Source organism: Macaca fascicularis, chromosome 18, assembly GCF_037993035.2.
Source record: "Macaca fascicularis isolate 582-1 chromosome 18, T2T-MFA8v1.1".
Lineage (NCBI taxonomy): Eukaryota > Metazoa > Chordata > Mammalia > Primates > Cercopithecidae > Macaca > Macaca fascicularis.
In genome coordinates this window covers 22,872,719-22,895,242 of record NC_088392.1, presented here as the reverse complement: position 1 = coordinate 22,895,242, position 22,524 = coordinate 22,872,719, and the positions used below count along the sequence as shown (strand labels likewise).

The window sequence follows — 22,524 nt, the reverse complement described above, 5'->3', positions numbered from 1 at the left end:
CTGCCTTCTTGTCCGTTTTACACACTGACCTTCCTTCCACCATGCAAGCTGAGAGAGAGCCAGGTTGAGCCTGTGTTCCTACAGCCTTTCTCAGACCTGCTGCCACCTACCATATGCTTGCTCTTCCCTGGCTAGGTTCCAGTTGCTCTGTATCTTTCCTAAAGTGTGGTGACCAGAATTTGGCACAGTGAGGGAAGGCTCCAGAGCCCTTTAGTGTTATCAGGGTCACAGAGCTTAGGTTTTGGAGTCGCTCAGTTCCTGAGTTCATATGCACTTCTTTGTCCCTGGGCAAATGATTGAACCTTCTTGGACTCTCAGTTCCTCATGAATAAAATGAAGATGAAACGAGATGAGATGGGATGTGCACATTTCCTGATGGGGGCTGGTATGTGCTGGTGCCCAGTGCATCGTGGCTGCTGGCAGAATGGTGAATCGCCAGTACCTGCTCCCTTTACTGAATGCCTCCTCTGTGCCTGGCACCGTTGCTCAGTGCTTTCCATGGACTTACGCATTTCGTTTTCACTCCAACCTAGAGTATAAGTAAGTATTTGCTTTATCCCCATCTTACAAATGAGGCGTTTGATTCTCAAAAAGGTTTCATAGCTTGCCCATGTTCTAGCAGCTAGTGAGAGGAGGAACCAGAGTTTTCATTTAGGTAGGAGTCCTCTAGAACCTGCTTTCTTAACTGCTGTGCTGTGATCTGCACTGTGGCATGAGAGTTTGTCTTAATGTAAATGCACATATAATAGCGTTATTCACGTTGCCTGAGACTGTAGAAGCTCCTTTGGCAACCAGATACCACAGGGGACTCATTCCATGCTTTTAGAAAACTCAAGCCGCTACATGCCCTGGGAACTGTGTTGCTTACCCACTGCCCTTCACTCTTGCTTTTGTAAGGGATGCCACATTCAGCCATTAAGTGTCATGTCTGGAACTCATGACTCTGTTATTCCACATATTAGGTTTTCTTTGTAGCTTCGTGTCAACTCCGAGCCAAGTAAATAAGCCCTGGAAGAACCAAGTTACAGATGTGAGTAAAAGAGGGGATGGCAGGGGGCAGAAGTTGGGGCAGGCCCTTTGACTTGTCACCAGCATCCTCCTTTTTTGGGGGAGATCCTTTCATCCGGACGCTAGCTGGAGGAGTTGGCAATGTAGGAGATAAAAGTGTAGATGCACCAACTGCACGTCTTGCTGTGTTTCCCATTTTACATGTAAGATGGGTGACGGCATGCTGCGTTCAGATCCCCATGTGTGTATTCAGGATTTGGGGTGGGGGATTGTGTATAGAAGGCAGGAAAGATTGCCCAGCAACTCTCATTTGAATTGAGGGTGGAAGTGGTTCTCAGGCATAGTATGCCCAGGCCCGGGGCATCCAAGGGGCAGAGCAGAGATCACAGATGCTGAACGGGTGGGGAAGGAGCACTAGGCAGGGCATCTCTGGTGAGACTTTGATCTGGGAGGTACGAAAGTTGTTTGAGGAATGTTGATAAACTGTTTAGAGTGAATGGAGATGAGTAGGAACCACCACCGTTCACGTACTGGCTCTGCAAGCCACTCAGCACAGCTCTGCACCTGCTGTTATGAAGGGGAAGACAAGCAGAAGAGAATGTTCTGATCTAGAAGAGTTCATGTAAGAGCATGAAGGCAATAGCAGTTGAGATGTGTGCATACAAGCAGAGTTTCAGTTTATGTGGAATTTAAGATTCACAGATTAAAAGGTAAAATTCTTTCCCTGGTACCAAAAAAAAAATCCATGTATTCCCTCTTTTGACTGATGTTTCAACAGTTTTTGGACAGATTCTTTTTTAAGGTAAATGACCAGGGGCTTGTAATATGAGTGTCACTTAGGCAACGGGACATTTCAATGAAGGGGTGATGGAAATAGGTTCTTTTTGCAGATTGTGAGCTTTTGGGAGCATGGATTTTGCTAAATATACTGATTTTTAAGTTTTTTTTTTGACATGTAGCATGGTGCATTTCACATAGAAGATTTTCAAGAAGTACTCATTTTACAGGCATCTTGAATGATAGATGTTTGGTAAGAAATGCATAAGACAGCGTATTAATCACTCATTCTCACTCAGCCTCCCAAGCTATCATAGTTGGTTAGTAATAACATTTCAAAATTGTATTTGTCCCTTAGGCTACCAGAGAATACTGTTTAACAGGTTTTTCTTGAAAAGTAGGAGTAGGGAACTAGAGTTGTCTCTAGGTGGGGTTAAAAAAAAAATCTCCCACCCCACCCAAATTGAAGCTGGATACCTTGAATTCACTACTGTGCGCCTATTTGTGTTTCATGCTGAGCAGTTGAAACTTTCTCACGGAAAGAAGTGCGGTGCAGTTGGTGCTAGTCTTATATCTGCTACGTGCTCATGTGTTGTCTGATGACAGAATGCAGAGGTCAAACGTTGCACAATTTACGCCGGAGGAGGAGAGTTCTCATCGACTCTCCAAACGTCATAAATACTCTGTTCCACAGAATAAGGAAATTGAACTTTTCAGAAGAATGATACAGAACATCTAAAATAGGTTAAACTTGGAGGAATTATACTGTCCCTTATAAAGTTGGAGCCACTCTTTAAAAATGGCTACCTGCCCCGCCGATTGCTAGAGCAGGACATGCAGTCCCAGCTCCAGGGGCTTCCAGAGTGATTGAGGCAGTGCTGTGGGCTGGTTTCCTGAAGCCTGACTCTTTTCTTTCCTCATTACACTGCCACAGGTGGTGGCAGATACAGCATGGATTGGCATAAGGCACTTTCCACTACCTGCGGAATAAAGGCCCAATTTCCTGGTGCAGCTTGCAGAGTCCTCCTTATCTGCTACCTTCTTGCCTTTGTGACGTCTCCTCCTGGGACTCTTGCACCCTTTTTTTAAAAAAAATTTTTCTTTTCTTTTTTTTTTTTTCCGAGATAGGATCTCAGTCTGATACCCAGGCTGGAGTGCAGTGGCACGTTCATAGCTTATTACAGGCTTGACCTTCTGGGCTCACATGATCCTCCTGCCACAGCCTCCCAGATAGCTGGGACCACAGGCACATGCCACCCCACCTGGCTAATTTTTGTATTTTTTATGGAGACTGGATTTCTCCATGTTGCCCAGGCTGGTCTTGAGCTCCCAGGCTCAAGTGATCTGCCCGCCTCAGCCTCCCATAGTGTTGGGATTACAGGCATGAGCCACTGCGCCTGGCCACTCCCGCACCGTTACCTTTTACCACCCTGGCTGGCTGGACGACTGCACCCATTTCAACTGGCATTCTTGTGCCTGACTGTGCCCTGGCCATTTCCTGTGTCTGGAATACCCCCATTCTCCCATGCTCAGCCCCAGTGGACTGTGCTCATTCGGAATCACACCTCAGAGCCCTTCCCCTTCTCCATGGACTCCACCCCTGCTGTGTAGATGGCCCCACCATCATTTTGCTGAGTGGAGTGCCTCTGCAAGGCACAGCATGGAGGAGCCTGACTGCGTAGGTGGCTGCACCTTGAGGGCCTTACAAACCCCGCCGTTGAAGGTATGGCCTGGAAGACAGATGATTCCAAATTACAACTAAGAAATAGGTAGGCTGTACGACTTTATTGCCGTGAATGCCTCTAGAAAGAGCACTTTAAACAAAACAAAGAAGGGATTTCCCTGTTCATGGCCTGTGAGTTTAAAAACAAGCACCCCATGTCGTTAGCCCTTTGCTCACCACTGTGCTGACACATTAGAGGGTCTAGGTATGTGTCTAAGGTTTTGGATGCCTGTTGATTGTGTATTCACTTAGATTTTGGTGCTTTTCTAGATGTTTCACAAGATGATGTTGAGAGGTTCTCATTGTTTTATTCCTATATTCTTTCCTTCCACTCCCAACTCACTCCAGTGTCACTCATCTGGGTTCTTCTGCTCCTGCATGGGCTGCTTGTCCAGTAGTATTTATTGAGCTACACACTGTGCTTGGCACCCAGGGCCATGGAGGCAGGCAAAGCGGGGGACATTTATTCAGCAGATTCTTACTGAGGGTCTGGGTGCCAGGTGCTTGCTCTGGGAAGGTGCAAATGACATGGATGATGGCTGAGCCTGAAAAATTCCCGGGTGAACAGATTGGGGGAAGCCAGGTCAGGCTGAAGGAGCGGCAAAAGCTGCTGCTTAAAGTTGTTGCTCCCACTGCATGGGGAATAATTGGATCTGTCTGCAACAGAGAGAGGCAGTGAGAGATGCACCGAGGCCTGGACAGGCGGATGGGACTGGAATGCAGAGGGGCCTTGCACAGCTCAATCGGGACCGAAGGGCAGAGGGGCAGGGCAAAGAGAGAAGCTGTGGCCGCCTTGCTGGGTCCCATGGAATCCTTGACCGTCGGGGTTGCGGGCATCGATGGACACTGTGGAGCTTGGAATCTCACGAGGTGGAAACATCTCTGCCAGCCCTGTAATCATTTCCATAGTTTCTTCTAGTTCTCTTCATGAACATTTTCCAATATTTTTATTTGAGCATTAATAAAAGATGTGCCTGTATACTCAAAATTCTGCCAGAAAGCTCTGACTTCCATGGTCTAGAGCAACCTTGTCCAACCCACAAGCAAGTCACATGCAGCCAAGATGGCCTTGAATGTGGCCCAACAAAAATTCGTAAGCATTCTTAAAACATTATGAGCCTTTTGTGTGATTTTTTTTTTTTTTTTGAAACTCATCAGCTATCGTTGGTGTTAGTGTTTTTTATGTGTGGCCCAAGACAATTCTTCTTCTTCCAGTGTGGCCCAGGGAAGCCAGAACATTGGACACCCCTGATTAAGAGTTTTAGGCCTTAGGTTTTGGGAATGCCAAATGTTTACATGGAGAGGCACCTTCCATTAGGATGAGCATGCTTTTCCTCATGAACTCCTTGGTAGAACCTAATGTTAGTGTGTGGCTCTTGTCACTTTATGATTTTCTTCTGTACAGGGTACTTTATAACCAATAGCTCTTTCTGAAAATATGGGAAAATTGTTTTTGAATATTGCATCAATTACATTTTCAGGGTAGTTTGATAAAAGGCATTTTGTGGTCATCTTTATCTAAAATGAATCCTCCTGGCCTTAATGTGATTATGTTATGTTTTATGTTATGTTATGTTATGTTATGTTATGTTATGTTATGTTATAGACAGAGTCTTGCTCTGTCACCCAGGCTGGAGTGCAGTGGTGCGATCTCAGCTCACTGCAACCTCCACCTCCCAGATTCAAGCGATTCTCCTGCCTCAGCCTCCTGAGTAGCTGGGATTACAGGCGTGTGCCACAATGCCCGGCTAATTTTTGTATTTTTAGTAGAGATGGGGTTTCGCCATGTTGGCCAGGCTGATCTTAAACTCTTGACGTTAGATGATCTGCCTGCCTTGGCCTCCCAAAGGGCTGGGATTACAGGCATGAGCCACCCCTCCTAGTCTTAGTGTGATTTTGTATTTTATGTTATGAGTTTTGTTTTAAAAAAAAGAACATAAGTAAGTTCAGAAACCAACTCCATGCTTATTTGCTGTAATGAATTTTTCCCTTACATTGGAAAAACACAATTCCATCTGCCCTGAAGGCCCATAAATCACAGAATGCAGTGTGTTGGAATGTGAAATCTTTTCAGCTTTGCAGAATCTTTATCATTGTGCTAAATTGACATGTGGAAGAATGGCAGGTGGCAGTTAGAACTTAGGGCTTTCTATTTATTCTCTATCTATTTTGCATTAGCTAGTTAAGGTTCTGATCTTCAGAGCATTAAAGTCAGTGCTTCATACCATTTCATATCAAACTGTGGCATCCCAAGAGGCAAACCATTTGGAATTCTTCCTTAAGTTACAAAAAGAAAAAAAAAGGCAATGCATGAAGGCTGTTTTGTTCCCAAGACTTATGACACAGCCCTCCAGCTCTGTGACTTTTCATTCTGATGGGAAGGAAATGAGACCATTGTAAATGACTGTTCAAAATAATATTTTAATGCCAGCTCCATGCCGAGTGCTGTTAAGAACATGGAGAGAGCATTCCAGTGTTTGCCTCTGAATTTTTGCCCAGGCCATAGTTCGCAGTTGGCTAGCAGGCTGCAAGGGCCATTCCAAGTGGGAGAAGCATTCCATCCCCGGAACAAGTAAACAGAGAACCTAAAACAAACACATGTTTACTTGAAGTAATACAGCACCAGGCAAATTGTTCTACTTTTAATAAGTGAAGGACATCAGAAACAAAGGATCAGAACCCCCATGTTGCATTCTCAACTAATTATAGCACAATAGCAGGAATCCTTGGCCCTTTATCTGGAGTGAGTCAGAGAGTATATCATGCCTTATCTAAAGTTAATTGAGCCCAAGGCCCTTAACTTCTGAATAGACACATGCTGGAATCAGATGTACAGATGGAGTGGGAAGAGGTAAATGGTTTCAGATGCCAGCCTGGTATAGTTGCATGCTGGAGGGACTTAAAGGAAACAGTGAGAAGTATTTAAAAACTGTAGTTTACCAGGTGCGGTGGCTTGTGCTTATAATCCCAGCACTTTGGGAGGCTGAGGCTGAAGGATCAGTTGAACCCAGGGGTTCAAGACCAGCCTGGACAACATGGCTAGACCCCATCTCTACAAAAAATAAAAAATTGGCTGGACTTGGTGATGCACCTATAGTCCCAGCAACTTGGGAGGATTGCTTGAGCCTGGGAGGTCAAGGCTATAGTGAGCCATGATCACGCCATTGCACTCCAGCCTGAGCGACAGAGTGAGATTCTATCTCAAAACAGCAACAACAACAAAAACCAAAACTGTAGTTGCAGAGAATGGCTTTCCCTGCTTAGTTTTATCCAGATACTTGTTAGAATAGTGGAGAAGAATCTGGCAAGTGGCAGAGTGCAGGGCCACGGAAAGGGGGAGAGTTCATGCCTAAGGTCGCTGAGCAGCGGAGACTTGGAGAACTGAGAGGGGATCGCTCTCCTGTGTTTGTTGGAAGGGACAGAGCCTGTTGCCCAGCCTGCAGGTGTGGGAGGGACCCTGCCAGAAGTCCCTTTGGTCACCCTCTTCAGGCCTCACATTGCCCGATGAGGTTCAGACTCCCAGGCCTCTAAAGGGTAATAAGGCCTGTCTGTTCCTGCCTTCACTTTTCTTCTGTCAGTTTCTAAGCACTCTCAGCCTCCGGGCCTTTGATCGCGGAGCGCCCTCATATAGGGGCATTGTACTGAATGGTTAGGGGTGTGAATTCTCGAGGCCAACTACCTGAGTTTGAATCCTCGTTTGGCCACCTTCCAGCTGTGTGACCTCTCTATGCCTCAGTTTCCTCATCCATATGATAGGAGTAGTGGCAGAACCTATTTCATGGTGTTATTGAGCTGTACAGATGCTAGCTACTGCCATCATCATTGTCATTTCTTCATGTCTTTTAGACCCAAACTCTCACACTTTCTAGCATCATTTCTGGAGCCCCGCAAAAGGAATTGGTCTCTTTTCTTCTAGATTCCCTAAGAGGCACAGAGGGATACTAGGATGAGAAGACAGTGGTGGCTCACAGTCATCACTCTGTACTTACTAGGTTTGAAAATGTATCAAATTGCTGACGTCTCTGAGCACCAGTTTCCCAATGTGTTCAAGAAGGATGGTGATATCCAACCTATCTCACAGGGTTTTGTCAGTAAATGCTAAACCATGTGGTAAGCAAATGTTCTCAGTGAGCACCAGGTCACTATTATTATGTTGCTTGTCACAATGAGTTTTACTTGCCACCTTGTATTATACTTGTATGACTGTTTTTTCCAGCCCCACATTGGGACACATGAAATGATAGAGTTAAATGAACTCATTTGTAGATATTTAGAAATTGCAATAATCTTTGAATATCTGTACCTGTTTGTGTCCAAATTCTGGTTATTTTGACTTCCTTATACCCCAGTGCCTGTTTTTTTTTTTTTTTTTTTTTTTTTCTTAGAGACAAGTTTTTTCTCTTGCTCAGGCTGAAGTGCAGTGGTGCCATCGTAGCTCACTGCAATCCTGAACTCCTGGGCTCAAGCGAATCCCAGCGCCTTATAAGCAGGCTTCCTCAAGGCCTGTTGTCTTATTCATCTGTATCTTCCTCATAGCATCTAGGACAGTGCCTTGCTTATAATGGGCATTTGGCAAATGTTTGCTGAATGCATTTATCATTACTTAGTAATAAATACTAAACTATTTTTTAATGGGAAAATAGGCAGGTTTGGGTTCTCCTACACATGACCTACATTTGTTGAATGTCTGCTGTGTACCAGCCAGCAGCTTTCTTCCTTTAGTGCTATTTCCTGTTAGAGTGGGATAGTGATATTTCAGGTCATCTGATGACCATTTAGGCCAATCACGTGTTAATGGGAATTGAATTTATGCATTAAACACAACACCAGCGGGTGCTATCCACATTAAAACCAGGAAGTCTGCTTCATTGGTTCTCGAGTATATTGAAAGAGTTGGAAATCTGACCTGGGCATTTCAGGTAGACTCTAAGGGGTGTAAGACGGCCCTTTGGTTTAGAGACTTAGGATTGGTGTGAGTGACTGGCAGGGACTGCTTTAGTGCCCAGACGTTTAGTAGCACACATGCAATATAGGAAAACTCTTCAAGGAAAACCAACTCCAAATAAGATAGTAGGTAATGTTCCACTTCTCTTGCTTTATTTATATTCTGCTTGCTTTACAAAATAATCTGAGATAGCTAATCACTTTCATTTGGCCCCCCAAAATGAAAGTGATTATCATAGAACCAGAAAAGAAGGGATAAAATACTGATTTCAAGGACTCCTGAAGCCAGTGGCAGCTCTGAGTTTCCTGGCAGCCAAGACAAAGATAGAAGCATGCTGGGATGATGCATCCTCGGGCTCTGTAAAGGAAGCCCAGGTCCTGCCTGCTGCTTTGGGCTCAGGGAAATGGTTGCTGTTTTCCCTGCCTGGGGTGGGGAGGAGCACTTCCTTGGGCAATCGGTCATTAAGGCCTCTTAACATCATGACCGATTCTGAAATTACCTCTGAAAGTTGAGATTTATGTTATACTGTAGCTCTCAAGCCAGTTCCCTTAGAGGCCAGAGTAATGACAGTGTAATTTACCTGCCACCTGCTTGAGAGAGACAATTGGTGGTTAATGGACTTTCCCAAGGTGATAAATTGTTTTAGCAAACAGATCCAGAGGACAGTTCCTTTCCCTTGGTCTGTATATGCCTTTTGAATGCCAAGACCTTATCCTAAACTCAAGTTTCACGAATAGGATTAAAGTACCCTTTGGGGACCTTTCTCACATTGAGAACAGAGGCTGGGCCACAGCTTGGCTAAAGCATTCCAGATCTCTCTTCTGAGCAAGAGATTTTGACTTTTTCATAAACCAGGCTTTCTCTAATAGGGGGCAAAGCCTTAAAAACAAACAAACAAACCTGCAGAACCTGAGGAAACATCTTCCTCCTACTTACTTAGCTGGTGTAGGAGTTGATAGAAATGGATATTGGAGTGGGAGGCTCCTTTTAGGGGGCAGAAAAGAAAGAATGTTTTTATTTTTAATTAAAAAAATATTTTTTTTGAGACAGGGTCTTGCTCTGTCACCCAGGCTGGAGTGCAGTGGCGTGAATATGGCTCACTGCAGCCTTGACCTCCTTGCTCAAGTGACCCTCCAGCCTTGGCCTCCCGAGTGGCTGGGACCACAGGCCCCCACCACCATGCCTGGCTAATTTTTGTATTTTTTGTAGAGGTGGGGTCTTGCTGTGTTGCCCAGGCTGGTCTCAAAAGTCCTGGACTCAAGGGATCCTCCCTGCTTTGCCCCTCAAAGTGCTGGGATTATAGGCGTGAACCGCCGTGCCTGGATGAAAAAGACATAACTTGATTACGGGTTATGGAAGTTTGGCAACGGCTTCAAAAAATGTCAGCAGGGAATGGATGTCTTTTTCTTTCAGATGAAATTTCAGTATTCAACTGATACAGCCAACCAGGAGAAGGAAAAGGACTAAGTGGAAAGACTCAGATAAGTGGAATCGAACATCTCTGGGCTTAAAAGGAGCATCACTCCTGGCGTCTTCAGCATGGCCCAGCTGTGTTTCTCTGAGGGCGATGTCCTCTCAGGGTCTGTGAATGGCTGAACTCAGAACAAGGCTTTTGCAATCTGCGCCTTCTGAATACAGTTTTTGTTCTGTTGGTTTAATTTGCATTTGGTGTCTGGAGTGCCTGGTCATGGAAAGAGCCCGTTCTTTGTTTTGGGTAATGAGGGCTGAGGTTTCCAATAAGTATTTCTCAGTTCTGTCCGTGTCGAGTGTCATTTGAGTAACAAGTGACTGTTGCTCATTGCACTGGGCCTGCGAGCCTCCATTTGCACATTAGATTTTTGCATACCCCGCAATTAGTAAATTACAGAATGACATCATGAAATAGAAAACTGTATTCACAGATGGAAATGCTTTCCGTATTCTATGCATTTTTATTCTAGGGCAGATGCATTTTTAAACCTCTTTGGATGGTGGTTCTGCTTTTGTCAGTTACTTCATAGCAAATGTCAACTGTAAACCAAGAGAGAATGAGCCAGGATGGAGAACTGTTTTGTTTAATTGTGTCATGTTGGGTGCTTTTTGGAAAGTGGGTGAATTATTCATGAAGAAATGAATGGGGGTATTATTTTAAATTAGTGTAGAAGCAAATGGTTCACAACCTGTTTATGAAGACCCTAATGTTGATGTGGCTACCAAGAAGCTTTACCAGCAGGGGCCAATGTGTTATCTTCCTTGGTTGGTTGGTTTTTCTACATTCACTTAACTCCTAGCCTAATTTTATCTTTTTTTTTTTTTCCTGTTTTTCTTTCCCTAGATGTTGTTTTAAACTCTGATAAGTCATTTTCAGTGAAGGTCGGGTATGTAGTTTCCTTTCTTCTCATCTTCTTCCGCCTCTATTACTGCCTGCATTTGAATACATTTCCATTGTATGAGAGGCAGTAATGGTACAGAGGGGTGGGAGGTGGTGACTGCTTGGAAAACTGTGGCTCACATGTCTCCAGAGACACAAGCCCTAGGAAGACTGATTAAAAATCAACTTTTAACTACTATAACGGCTCACTTTCCTGAAACTTGTTATGCCGTAACCCCACCTATTGAAGACATAATCAGAACCAGAAAGTGAACAAAATTGACCCTGGAAATATGTGGCAAAAATTCTGTGCAATAAATATAACACTTTTCTTTCAGTGAATTCTCTCTTAGGGCTCACTCACAGAACCAATTTTGAAATCAAATTTTCTTCCTTTTAAAATTACAGTTAACCCCCACCCCTATCTTCAGGTTCTCCCTCTGCAGATTCAACCAACTGCAAATTGAAGATATTCAGAAATTTAGAAAAATGAAAAATAGGTAACAATATAACAAAAAGTAATGCAAATGAACAATGCAGTATAACATTTCTGTAGCACCTGTGTTGTATTATGTATTATATGTAATCTAGTGATGATTTAAAGTATATGAGAGGGTTTGCACATAGGTTATATGCAAATCCTGTAGCATTTTATATCAGAGACTGGAGGATCTGTGATTTTGCCATCCTCAGATGTCCTGGAACCACTCCACCATCAACATTGAGGCACAACTGTATATAATATAAAATAAATAAAATATGTACTGTAAAATTGTAATCTTGAAAGTTTGACCCTGTGGCAGTTGCTATTTTCAGGCAGCTCAGCCTTTGTTTACATGCTCAAAACCAGCTTGTGATTTGGTTTCTAAGATCACGGCTGACTTGTTATCTGCGCTGGCTCATCATGGCAGTGGCTCAGTGTTACGGACACAGTGAGCGTTTGGTGTCGATAGTCCCAGAATGAACTGAGTAGAGTGGACGGGAGACTGACCCTTATCTATTGCTCTGTGTAGCAGTAATGCCACTAACTTGTTACAATGCTCTTTATCCTCGAACTATTTGCTATATATAGTATGCTTAAATTACATATATTATATATATGTGAATATATTATTACATATACACATATATAGATGGTGCTGACTTTGCACAGTTCTGATATGCATGAATTTCAATTACCATGATTTAAATAATGCCAGTTCCCCAACAACTCTAGTCAAATCTCGGTTACCCCTGTGTGTTAACTGAATTGGGTAATTGCATAAAGTACACAAGCTTGTTTCTAGTGCTTCAGTATACAACTCACCATGTAAATAACAGATGCATGTCAGAATCCGTGGCCAATCACAGCACTTCTTTCAAAGCCTGTGGGTGGTTGGTCGGTGTACATGTTCCTTAGTTCATGCACAGACAGCAGAGTGTGTAGTTCTGTGGCCTTCTTGGCTCTCAGGGATAAACCAGTGTGACATTTGACAAAAATACCAGAAATCGAGAGGGAATTGGTGAACAAAGATAAAAGTGCAGCAAAGAAGCTGAAAGTGATAATGCTAAAAGTGAAACCAAAACCTGCATGGTATTATAGAAGAACTAGCTGGCTGTGGGAATATTGGCAGTACAGCTGTTGGAGAGGCCACCGGCGTAGCCCGAGGAGGAGAATGCAGGTTTATCCACATAAACAAGGAAAGTGGTTGTGAAGAAAAGAATAAAATTGTCCTAGAGGAAATGACCTTGGCAAAACAAACAAACTTCACATTAAAGGATCTCGGAACCATTTCCCAGCATAGAAAATGCAAAGGATGAAATGTATGCTTATTCAAACTTACGGCTCCTAGCAGCACTGTTCACAATAGTGGAAAGGTAGAAACAGCCCAGATATCCATCAGTGGGTGAATAGATTAACAAATGGATGAAGAGATTAAAAAATAGATTGTGGTGTATTCACACACTGGAATATTGATTTAAAAAGGGATGAAGTACTGATACCTGCTACAATGCGGATGAACCTCAAAGATACCATGCTAAGCGAAAGAAGCCAGATACAAAGGTCACATGTTATAAGGTTCTGTTTCTATGAACTACCTTGGTAAATCCATAGAGCAAGAACACAGATTTGTGGTTTGGTTTCTAAGATCACAGCAAGCTTATTTCTAAGATCAGGGGCTGGGGTGCGGTAGGGGAAGGAGGAACAACTGCTTAATGGGTGGAGATTCCTTCTGGGGCGACAGAAAATGTTTTGCAACCACATGGATGTGGTGGTTGTATAACATTGCGAGTGTACTAAATGTGCTTGTTTCAAATGGTTATATGAATTTCACCTTGATTTTAAAAATGTGACATTTCACCAAGTCATAGAAAAGATGCTTCTCTTGTATAAGTTATGTGACAAAAAGACAAGCACTTTTAAACATTTCTTGATAAGGTTTTTGTTTCCAGGGTTTTAAATGGCAGTGTGCTGAATATTTCACTATTTTTCACTTCCCTATACATTTGTAACTGACAGTAATAGATTTTTAATGCTTTGACACAATTTTTAAGAAGTTGTAAAACAATGGCCTTTTTTCCCTTTCATCACTAACATTGTTTTGCACAGTTTCAGCTTCTATGGGCATTTTTATGGTTTCATACTGAGTACTGCCCGTGCACATGTATTTCACTACACACCCCCAACCCCTGCCCCACTCCCGCCCCCACCAACACATCCCATACCCATTACAGCACATTGTTGCAGGGAGGATTCTGAGATGCGTCTTCTACAATAGAAAAAGGTGTTCTGGGCTTGCTGTGAAAAAGCAGAGGAAGTTAGAGGTGGGATATTCGCAGTGAAGTTGTTAGAACCTCAGCTTCTTCTAGGGAAGAGGGAAGGTAAAGTCAGCAGGCATTAGGGACCAGGGGAAGCCTGTAACTTATAAGGTATGGTAAATATTAGAGCAGCTTGTGGGATTGGCTAGCAGCTGTGTGGCCAGTAGCTAGAAGAACCAGTGGTCTGGACATGTCCTAGTTTTGGGAAATCTGACGGCAAGGAGAGCACTAGGACTGAAGGTATGATGCCTGAAGCCCAGAAATGCATAATGAGCTGTGACAACGCTGTTTCACTTGAGCTCATTGGATGCTTTCAAGGATTCAACCCATATCTCCCTGTTCTCCCTGCATTTTGACACAGGCCGTGCTTGCGTTGCGGCTCGGTTAGTGTATTCCCCTCTCCACCAGAGAATTGGGAGGGTCGGGAAATGTACCTTAGTCATTCTTGAGGCTCCTGTATCTGGCAGTGCCTAGCAGCGGCTTAATAAATACTTGTTAATGAACCTAATTATTATGAAATTAAGATTTTAATCTAAATCTTCTAAATGACTATGGGAATCTGTTTATTTTTGCTTAGGATCATTGGTAATGTTTTCTGGCCAAAGCTGCTTTTTTGTCTGAATTGTGTGTTTATTTTTCATTCCCATCTCTTATTTATACTGTGAAAATGATTAAGAAAAATAGGTGGTATGGCTCATGGTCTGTTGTCACGAGTCAATGAGTTGTTGTGAAGCCAACTCCACATGTAATGGTTCAAGCCCTCTGACTGCATCTTAGTTTTTAGTAAACTAAAATAGAATAACTCCAGATTTTCTCCATCACTGTTGCTTGCATTTTTCAGTGGTACTTTTTGGAAGGAATGAATATGAAAGCCAACCTGCAAAAGATCACTGGGTGGGGGTCATAGTCTGCGATGGTGACCGAATTATCTGGTCAAGCATATTTTTGCCGTTTCCAGGGGCCAGCCTTCAGCGTGATGAGATTCCAGAAATTGTTTTGAAAAAAGAAACCTTAGGTTACCCAGCAGCTAAATGATTACTGCATCAGCTAGCAGCTCCGAAAGGACCATTTAGCCCTGTAGAAACATCATTCCTGGGCAGGCCGTTGATGTGGAGAGTGAGAGGAGCAGCTGTTCTTTTACCTGAGGCCTTATCTGAGTAGCAGATGGTCCCCAGCTAGGCACGAGCCCTGTGTGGGGGACATCCATGCTGCCCAGGATCTTGGGACACTGCCCAGATCAACTGTCAGGCTGGGAGCCTGTGTCCAGAACTGTAGATGGCATTCACTTTGGGGTTGTGGAAGTTGGTTTGTACCTACCCTTAAGTCTTGCCCCTTCAATGCCAGCTCAGGCTTTTTAACCCTAGTAGAAGCTTACATATCTGTAGGTATTTAAGATAATTTGGAACCTACTGCTCTGTGGGAAGGTACCAAAAACGCCAAAAGCTGCGGCTCCTGGGGAGCTTTCAGGCTCCCCCTTGTTGAGAGTCTCCTGAGCGCAAAGCACTGTGGGTTTAAGGGAGGCCCTGCAGTAGTCAAAAGGGTGCCTGGTGAGGGGGAGCTGGTTCCCATACTTCTCACGTGTGACTTTGGGCAAGCCACTTGCCTCCTGCTGCTTCTCTTTTTCTCATCTGTTAAAAGGACTAGTGAAAGACCGTTCTCATAGGGTTGTTATGAAGATTAAATGATTTAAAGTATGCAGAGTGCTAAGAACAGTACCTGGCAGATGATTAAAAAGCTTGTTACAGAAATACACTACAATAACATTTTTGGTCACATTTAATCCTTGCAGAATGGGTGATTGTCATACCTATTTTGCATGAGAGACTCAACCACTCGCCCAGAGTCACAGTGCTAGAAAGGACTTGGGCCAGGATCTGAACCTGTCCCCTGAAATGTTCACCTTCTTTGCTTCTTGACACGGCGGGAGAATGATGAGGAAGTGGGCTAGTCTGCTAGGACTGCTGTAACAACTGCAGATGGGTGGCCAAAACCACAGACATTTATTTATTTATTTTATATAATCTTGGATGTTGGAAGTCGAAGATCAAATTGTTGACAGACGTGGGTTCTTTTGAGGCCTCCCTCCTTGGCTTGTAATTGGTCACCTTCTTGCTTCTTCACATGGTCTTCCCTCTGTGTGTGACTCTGTCCAAATTTCCTTTTTATAAGGACACAGCCATATTGGATTAGGCCTACCTGCTTGACCTCATCTTATTTACTCCCTTAAAAACCCTGACCTTATACAGTCACACTCCGAGGTACTGGGGATTAGGATTTCAATGTCTGAATTTTGGAGGGGAGAGGACACAATTCAGCCAATACCAGTCAATGATTAGTAATCAAACACAGGGATTGAATACCCAGATATTAAGGATTGCAATGAAGCCAGAATTTGGAAGGACTAGAATTGATGGAGGCAGGTGCTTGGTCTGGGTGATTTTTGAAAATGATTTTCGGGCCAGGTGAGGTGGCTCATTCCTTGTAATCCCAGCACTTTTGGAGGCCGAGGCTGGCAGATCACTTGAGGTCAGGAGTTTGAGACCAGTCTGGGTAACATGACGAAACCCCATCTCTACAAAAATTAAAAAATATCAGCCAGAAGTGGTGGCTTGTGCCTGTAGTCCCAGCTCCTCTGGGGGCTGAGGTGGGAGGATCACTGGAGCATGGAAGGTCAAGGCTGCAGTGAGCAAAGATCTTTGCCTCTGACCCCAACCTGGACAACAGAGCAAGACCCTGTCTCCCGGGGGGGAAAAAAAAAAGCTTTCAACAAAGTCAGTCATGGACAAAGAGGAAAGGACTTTTTTCCTCCCTTGCAGCCATGACCTCCCAGGCGCATATGATCCTCCCACTCCAGCCTCCCAAGTAGTTGGGACTACAGGTATGCATGCCACTCTGCCCAGCTAATTTTTTTGTGTTTTTAGTAAAGATGGGGTTTTGCCATCTTGCCCCTGCTGGTCGTGAACTCCTGGGCTCAAGCAATCTTCCTGCCTTAGCCTCCCAAAGTACTGGGATTACAGGCATGAGCCACTGCACCGAGCTGGAAGGTACTTTTTGTGTGGTGAGAGGAGGATCCTCAGAATACGGAGATCTGGGATCCGCAGACCCATTGTGGGATGCACATTGATTTAGTTAGATTTTGAGTGAAGAGAGACTGTGTTAGCTTACTGCGTGATAAATGTTAGCCTTAGAAATCAGTATGTTATTTTGATAGGCATTTGAGTCATTTATTGAACTAATAACTGTGGGGTGCCTCATGTACTAAGCACCAAATCACAATACAGTTCTTATCAGGGGAGAGATCATTTGGGTCTCAGATCCCTAAAAGTAGCTTTTAACTCCAAAATTGTTTTAATCTATGTTTGTAGAGGAATATCATGAAAATATTTTGAAATTAAATTTCCTAAGTGTACCTTACCTTTATGCTGTTATTATTTTATTTCATTTTTATTTTCATTTTTGTGAGACAGGTTTCACTGTGTTGCCCAGGCTGGAGTGCAGCGGTGTGATCTCAGCTCACTGCAACCTCTGCCTCCCAGGTTCAAGCGATTTTCGTGTCTCAGCCCCCCGAGTAGCTGGGATTATAGGCGTCTGCCACCATGCCCAGCTAATTTTTTTATTTTTAGTAGAGACAGGGTTTCGCCATGTTGGCCAGGCTGGTCTCAAACTCCTGAGCTCAGGTGATTCACCCACCTCGGCCCCCCAAAGTGTTGAGATTACAGGCATGAGCCACTGTGCCTGGCCTACTGTTGTTATGGTATAATAGATACTGGATTTTGACTTAAGGCTATCTGGGTTTAAATCCTGGCTCTGTCACTTAATAATTTTGTCAGATATACCATATGACATAAATAGGCAGAGCTTCCATTTTATCACCTGTGAAAAGTGGATAACTGTACACATCACATTGGGTTGCCACATGCAGTAACGGATGTCTAGCATTGTGTCTTTCCCATGATAGGCACTTGTGATAATGCTATGCAAGAAGCTAGAAAGTTGAAAGTGGATAGTTGAAAGTGGAGGGAGGCCGGGCACAGTGGCTCACTCTTGTAATCCCAGCACTGTGGGAGGCTGAGGCGGGTGGATCACGAGGTCAGGAGATCGAGACCATCCTGGCTAACGCAGTGAAACTCCGTCTCTACTAAAAATATATATAAAAAAATTAGCCGGGCATGGTGGCGAGCACCTGTAGTCCCAGCTACTCTGGAGGCTGAGGCAGGAGAATGGCATGAACCTGGGAGATGGAGCTTGCAGTGAGCTGAGATCGTGCCACTGCACTCCAGCCTGGGCGACAGAGCGAGACTCTGTCTCAAAAAAAACAAAAAGTGGAGGCAAATTAAGGGACTTCTTAAAATATTTTTATTTAATAGAAAAAATATATAGCAAGAAAATTTGGATCAATTCTTTCATGCATTCAACAACTGAAGTCTGAGAACAGCCGTGGTTAGGTGCTCCAAATTAGAATAAGGCAAGGCCTCTGCGCTCATTGAGCTTCCAGGCAGGCGGGAAGCCCGGAAGGGCATGGTAAGTGCTGCCATCCAATGTGTTCAGGTTGTCATGCAGGTATTGAAGAGGGCTACTTTTGAATTTATGCCGCGGGAAGAGTTTCACAGTTTCTGAATTTGTGCCCCAAGATGGGAGCAGGCACTTGCATTAACATTTGAATTAATCACCCAGAGAAGAGTGGAAAAGTTATTTCAGGTCATGGTAACAGCATGTGCAGAAGTCTAGAGGAATGGGAGAGGCTGCATGGCATGGATGGAAAAATAGCAGTTCAGGAATCCATTTGCTGTGGGGGTGGTGAGTGGAGGACTAGATTTGTAAAGGGGGACAGATCACACAGGCCTTGGGAACCACTAGGAGATTTTTTTTTTTTTTTTTTTTTTTGAGACAGAGTCTCGCTCTGTCACCCAGGCTGGAGTGCAGTGGCACGATCTCAGCTCACTGCAGCTTACACCTCCCGGGTACAAGCAATCCTCCTGCCTCAGCCTCCCAAGTAACTGGGACTACAGGCATCTGCCACTGCATCTGGCTAATTTTGTATTTTTGGTAGAGACAGGGTTTCACCATGTTGGCCAGGCTGGTCTCAGACTCCTGACCTTGTGATCTTCCCGCCTCAGCCTTCCAAAGTGCTGGGATTACAGGCATTAGCCACCATACCTGGTTGACTAGGAAGCGATTTGATGATATTTACAGTTTTAGGAAGACCAGACTGATAGCAGCTTGGAGGCTGATTTGGAGAGAGGCAGAGCGGAAGGCAGGGTTGTTGAGGGTGGAAGTTTTAGAAAGATTTTGTGGTGATTCTGCTGAGACTGAAGTTCTGAACTTGGGCTGCCCTGCAGCAGCCCAGGAGGACAGATTGCAGAGCTTTGAGATAGTTCTCATCAAGATGGGTGTGTCTGGGGTGGGCATGACTAGGTTTCTAGCTTGGGTGTCCAAGTGGATAAAGAGCCTTTCATATGGAGGCTGTGGGCATGGGCAGGTTGAGTATATGTCCTTCTTTCCCACAGGTAGCTGGCCAGCCATGGGAGTCAATCCACATGGGATGGAAGGATGGAGAATGCCGGCTCGTCTTTAAAGACTTGGTCCTGAAGAGCTTGCAATTTGGTATCTAGGGTGGTCATTAAGATCGGTCACACGTTTGGATCTTTAATCTCCAGAATAGAGGGTGGGATGCTCCCTGCTCCCTTGAGCCCAGGTATGGTCATGTGACCACCTGTGACTAGTCAGGCGGTGAGCGGATGAGATTCATGTGGCTCTTGAGCTAAGCATTTGAAGCCAGAGCGAGACTCTCTGGCCCTCATTATCTCAGCTGTGGTGCTTGGCATGTCCCAGAAGGCAGCCATGCTGTGGACCTGGGTCCCCGAGGGAGTGCTGTGCTACGTCTGCCCGTGATGGACCTGCCCTGAGAGAGAAGCCTTTGTTTCAGGCTCTTTAAGATGACATGGGGATTTTGGTGGTGTTTTTCTAGCCTAACCTAGCCTCTCCTGACTCAAGTTTTTGTGTAAGAGACCAAACCTTGCTCATTTTCTTTTCCTTAGCTACAAATCAGTTTTGAACTTACTTTTCTTCAGTATATGCCTGTGCATGTGTGTGCCTTTGTGCGCAGGCAGACAGATAAAGCTAGGACCAAAAGCATTTCTACTGTTACCATTATCCTTTTGTCCAAGGTATTTTTTAATGAATTAAATGTCAGAAACACACATGCTTTCTTAAAAAAGCAGCTTTATTAGGATGTAATTCACATACCTTATAATTCACTCACTTACAGTGTATAATTCAATTACTTTTATTATATTCAGCGTTGTGCAACCATCATTTATGATGTTAATTTTTTTGTTTGTTCCTTTTTATTGAGACAGAGTCTCACTGTCACCCAGGCTGGAGAGCAGTGACACGATCTCGGCTTACTGCAGCCTCTGCCTCCTGTGTTCAAGCAATTCTCCTGGCTCAGCCTCCCAAGCAGCTGGGACTACAGGCTCATGCCACTATACCCAGCTAATTTTTGTATTTTTAGTAGAGACAGAGTTTCATATATTGATCAGGCTGGTCTCGAACTCCTGACCTCAGGTGATCCACCTGCCTCGGCCTCCCAAAGTGCTGGGATTACAGGTGTGAGCCACTGTGCCTTGCTGATGTTAATATTTTTATTACCCATAAAAGGAAGCCTGTATGATACAACCATCACCCCCCAATTCTCCCACACATCCCTCTCCCCATCCCTAGGCAGCCTCTAAACTACTTTGTGTCTCTGCCTTTTGCCTGTTCTGGACATTTCATATAAACTGAGTCATGCCATATATGGTCCTTTGTGACTGGCTTCTTTCAATTAGTGTAGTGTTTTCCAGGGTCATCAATGTTATAGTAGGTATCAGCACTTCATTCCTTTTTATTGGTCAAATACTTGTCTGTTGTATGGGATACATTGTGTTATAAAACCGTATGGTTTCTAGAAATGGAAGCCATGCTGACCCCTGTAGAGTTTTGTTTACCCATTTATCCATTGATGAACATTTGGGTTGTTTCTGCTTTTTGCTGCTGTGAACCTCTATGTAGTACATTCTTGTACAGGTTTTGGGTGAATATGTTTTCATTTCTCTTGGGTTTATACCTAGGAATGGAACTGCCGTACTGTTTTCCAAAGGAGCTCACCTTTTGACATTCCCCCACAGCAGTGCCTGAGGGTTCTGGTGTATCTGCGTCCTCAACAACACATGTTGCCTGTCCAGTGATAGCCATCCTACTGGGTGTTCCTGCTGTTTTATGTCATTTAACACCAAACTTAGATCACATTTCTGCATTACTGACTTTGCACATACCGTCCCCAACTTGCAACTCGTGCTGTCATTAACTTGTGTACATTTATCCACATTTGGCTGTTTATGAGGATTTGTCCATGTCAACATGTATGTTTTGTGAGGACATTCTTACCTTCCATTACCAGACCTACATTCTCAGTTTAAGATTTGATATTTTTTCAGTGTTTAGGTTTTCAGTTGAATCAACTGACAGGTTTAGTGGCTTAAACTTTCAAACTTAAACTGAAATGACAGTCTTGTTTTAGAGCAAAAATTGCATCCTGTCTCTTAACTGAGGAACTTAGGTGGTGGTTCCTATTTGTCTTTATTTTTTATTTATTTATTTTTTGCCTGCTTCAGTTTGGTCAGTAAACAATCAAATGTATTTTCAGTATAGATAGATAGATTTTTATTTTATTTTATTAATTTTTTTTTGAGACAGAGTCTCACTCCGTCGCCCAGGCTGGAGTGCAGTGGCACGATCTCGGTTCACTGCAACCTCCACTTCCTGGGTTCAAGTGATTCGCTTGCCTCAGCCTCCCATGTGCCACCACGCCCAGCTATTTTTTTGTATTTTTAGTAGAGATGGGGTTTCACCATGTTGGCCAGGCCTATCATGAACTCCTGAGCTTAGGTGATCCGCCTGCCTTGGCCTCCCAAAATGCTGGGATTACAGGTGTGAGCCACCACGCCTGGCCCAGTATATATACCTTTTTAATATAATGTGAAACCATGTGGTTTCTACTATAGACTGAATGTTTGCGTCCTAACCCCCAATGGGATGGCATTAGGAGGTGGGGCCTTTGGGACGTGATTGGGTCCTGAGGGTACAGCCCTCATGAATGGGATTAGTGCCCTTATAAGAAGAGGCCCTTATAAGAAGGAGCTTATTTGCTCCTTCTACCATGTGAGAATATAACAAAGAAGGTGCTTTCTGTGAACCAGGAAGTGTCCCTAGTGAGACACTGAATCTGCCAGCACCTTGATCTTGGACTTCGCAGCCTCCAGAACTGTGAGAAATAAGTTTCGGTTATTTATAAGCCATGCAGTCTATAATAGTTTGTTAGAGGAACCTGAACTTAAAGGCAGTTTCTAAAGGGGAGCAATGCTGACCCTTCTGTGGTTTATATATTTGGTCAACACACTTTATTGAGTGACGAGTCTGAGTTTCATGCTTGATTGATGATAATTGGTGACAGAGTAGACAAGGTCCCTGCTGTCTAGTTGGGGCAATAGACCTTTAATGAATGAAGGCAGATGTGATTACAGATTGAACAAGGACCGTAGAAAGAAAGGGATTCCCAAGAGAGAATAAGAGGGACTTGTCATGTTGAGTTTGACTTTCTCTTTGGTGGGGGATGTGTCAGGAAGGACCTTTTTGAAGCAGGAAAAACTTTCAGCTGAGACCTAAAGGAAGGGGAGGAGCTTGCCTGGGAAGGACACTGTGGTGGCTAGAGGGGGTTTCCCAGGCGGGGACACTCTGGCAGGTTAGAGGAACTGAAATAAAGTCTGTGTTGGAGTGCAGAGACTGCTGGAAGAGGGGCCCATAGAGGCCAAAGTGGGAGGGCCGTATGGATAATTTGGGCATTATTCAAGGTGGAGTGATATGTCATTGAAGGGTTTTAGC

The 22,524-nt window shown here is 44.1% G+C and overlaps 1 protein-coding gene across 17 annotated transcripts in view; it reads left to right on the top strand.

The window, feature by feature from the left end:
• The window catches only part of NEDD4L (NEDD4 like E3 ubiquitin protein ligase), a 368,857-nt gene that overhangs the window by 46,359 nt on the left and 299,974 nt on the right, over positions 1-22,524 (top strand). Inside the window, exon 1 of one of the 17 annotated variants that reach the window (XM_074022445.1) lies at positions 213-540. The exons of the other annotated variants lie outside the window; for them this stretch is intronic. The gene's annotated coding sequence lies outside the window, so the exon portion shown is untranslated. Of the gene's footprint in view, positions 1-212; positions 541-22,524 lie in introns of those variants that run through there. 17 annotated transcript variants of the gene reach the window in all.